Source organism: Grammomys surdaster, unplaced genomic scaffold (assembly GCF_004785775.1).
Source record: "Grammomys surdaster isolate TR1022 unplaced genomic scaffold, NIH_TR_1.0 125349, whole genome shotgun sequence".
NCBI classification, from domain to species: Eukaryota; Metazoa; Chordata; class Mammalia; order Rodentia; family Muridae; genus Grammomys; species Grammomys surdaster.
In genome coordinates, this window is record NW_021620222.1 from 867,537 (window position 1) to 870,730 (window position 3,194).

General features: G+C 39.4%; 1 protein-coding gene across 1 annotated transcript in view; it reads right to left on the reverse strand.

Annotated features, from left to right (window-relative positions):
- Nucleotides 1–231: 231 nt before the first annotated feature.
- Nucleotides 232–3,194, reverse strand: part of LOC114637553 (sialic acid-binding Ig-like lectin 5) — a 12,351-nt gene continuing 9,388 nt past the window's right edge. Inside the window, exon 10 of the transcript XR_003713766.1 lies at nt 232–924. The gene's annotated coding sequence lies outside the window, so the exon portion shown is untranslated. The remainder of the gene's footprint in view (nt 925–3,194) is intronic.

The window sequence follows — 3,194 nt, forward strand, 5'->3', positions numbered from 1 at the left end:
CATAAAACCCAATACACTGAACCTGGTAGAAAAAAAAATGGGAAATACCCTTGAACGCATTAGTACAGGAGATAACTTTCTGAGCAGAACGCCAGTAAGACAGGCACTAAGATTAGCATTTACTAAATGGGACTCAACTATTTAAAAATGACATCATGAAACTTGCAAACAAATGGATGTAACAAAAAAAATCCAGAGTAGGGTAACCCAGACATAGAAAAATAAATGTAGTATGTTGTAAAAGTATCTTTTATTTACCAGATGCAATTGTCATCTTAGAGGCTTATTGCTAAACATGTTCACCCCTACTAACTCTTTCTGAACTCTGACTGGCTGGTTCAACTTAGCTGTTTTAGCTCAAACGCCTTCCCTAGCTGTCTAATTCAAACTGGCTTTTCTCAGCTTATCACTGAATTGCTTTGCTTGGCAAAACTACCTCTGAACTCCATGAACTGAACTGTTTAGAACTCAACTGAACTCAGTCGAACTGATTTCAATTGTCTCTCCTCACTGTGCTTTAAGTAGCTTCTCTTCCTTGTCTGTTCTCATGAGAATTGGATGTAGGCTTAGATTTTTTTTTTCAAAACCTACTTTAATTATGGTTTTTCAATGTTTCAACCTCATTTCTAGGCTATCACTCACCAGAGGTAGGAGAATAGAAAGGTTAATAGGAAGCAGGGGACCTGTTTAGAAATAGTTCTTTTGAGAGATTCCAATCTTTGTTGTCAGTGGTCCAGTTTACTATCAAAACACCAAACGCGAATCAGCAGTGGCAGTCCACTTCATTTGGCAAACACCAAATATGAATCAGTAGCAGTGGCTCTATCCAGACGAAACCACAAAGATCCACCAGTTGGCACAAGTCTATGGAAGCAGCAAGAAGTTGGCAGCATGTAATCAGAAGTTCTTTGCTGATTTTTCTCTCTAGAAGACCACGAGAAGCAATGATTAGCAAAGAAAGTAAGGCAAACCAATGCAAGAGCATTGTCAGTGAAGATCAGCATCAGCAAAACCCAAAGATGACCACCAAAGAGTTGCAAGATGAGTCAGTGCAAGAACATTTTCCATTGCTGTGTTAATACTTACACTCTTTCCAAACATCATGTATCCTCTCAAGTGTCTATTCCAGCAAAACATCACATGCCCTTTCACCAGGCAACTTACAGAAAACACTGTGTTTGTTCTCAGCAAAACATCTTTCATGTGTCTGCTTAAGCAAAATATCCTCTCATAAGATAGCTTTCAGAAAAACATCACATGACACAACTGAGTCTCCAGTGAAACCAGAAATTCCCACTTCAGTTGGGTATATTCTATCTTTGAATCCTTCTGTCAAATCTTCTTCTTATTCATCACTTTATCTGTCCCTCAATTAGATAACATTGTTTTGGATTAAAAGTGTGTACTAAAGGCATGTCTGTATTCGAGCCTGAGGGATTAAAAATGTATCATTCCAGCTGGATCACACAGACCTAGAAGGTCTCTGGATGTGATCTCTTGTCAGATCAGCCATGTTGCTGGATTGAAATTCTTCTACAGTATATGCCCACTTATATGTGGATATTAGGCATTAAGTAAATAATAGCCAACCTACATCCCATAGACACAGAGAATCATATAGTGGAAGGGACCAAGGGTGGGACACATGGATATCCCTGGGAGGTGGAAGTAGAATAGACTTTATGGTTTGATAAGGGATGGATGGGGGGATGAGAAGATCTGGGGGGAGAGATGTAGTTGAGGGAGGAAATATGGGGAAAGACAGGTAGAATTGAAGGACATTTTAGAGGGTATGATGGAAACCTGGTGCAGTGGAAACTTCTTAAAATATATGAAGGAAATACTAATGAAGTCTAATATTTGAGGAGACAGAGTCCCAACTGGACATCTCTTGTCACCAAAGGAAGCTTCCAATTCGAGGATTGGGTTACATCAAATTGAGTTGTTGGTCAAAGGGGTCCTATGGAAATCCCCAAATAACCCAGGTTCTTGCCAAGACAATAGGTTGCTCTCCACAAACTGAGCCCATTGCTGAAGATACCACCTACACAACTCATTTGACATGGAGAGAGTAAGCTGGTTCCTGTATAGAACTTTTACCCATATATTCTAGTATCTTTGGTACAGGAAGGTACTCTGTAGGCTACCAAAAGAGAAAAGTATACAGCAACTCAGCTGCAAACCCTTTGTCCTACAATGCATTCCTGTCTGCAAAATATGCTAGGGAAATAGTGGCCCAAAGTTTGTGAGGTTAACCAGTCAAATATGAATTGACTTAAGGCTCACCCCACAAGATGAAACCCATACGTGAAACTTCTTTGGTGATCAAGAACCAGAGAATAGATCAAGAACCTAGAGACCAAGGCTAAAACCAAATACCACTGATATTTAAAAAAAGAAAAAAAGTTGTGGTAAAATGACTCCTAATGATATTCTGCTATATTCATAGTCCAATGCCTTACTCATCCTTCATCTGGGAATATTCCTACTACATCAGATAGAAACAAACACAGAGACCCACAGACAGACAATATGCAGGGATAGAGAGAGAAAGATCTTGGAACACACTACTCTAAATGGATGTCTCCAACAAATTTCTCACCTCTGAGCCCAGGGAACCCTGTGGAAGAGGCTGTGGGAAGAGTGTAAAAACTAGAGGGTATGGAGGATACCAGAAGAACAAGGTCCTCTAAATTAACTGAGCAAAACTCATATAAGTTCTCAGAAACTAAAGCAGCAAGCACAGGGCCTACATGGGTCTAATCCAGGTTCTCTGTATATACTTTATAGCTTTCAGTTCAGTATTATTTTTATAGAACTCCTGAGTGTGAGAATGAGTGAATCCCTGATTCTTGTGACTTCTCTTGGTTTCTTTTCCTTTTGTTGGTTTGGCTTGTCCAAGGTGATAGTTTTGAGGTGATAGTTTTTCTTTTTATATTACTGTATTTTATATTGCTGTGTTTTATTAGAAGCCTATTATTTTCTAGCAAGAAACAGGAAGGGAATGACTCTGGATGGGAGGAAAGGTGCGGAAGAACTGACAGGAGTAGAGAAAGAAGTTACCATAATCAGGATGGTAGTGTACGAGAAAAGAATCTATTTCCAATAAAATACAAAAAAGAAAACAAAGAGAAAAGAAAAAGAAAGGGAGGAAGGGAAGGGAAGCAAAGGGAAGGGGAGAGGAGAGGAGGAGA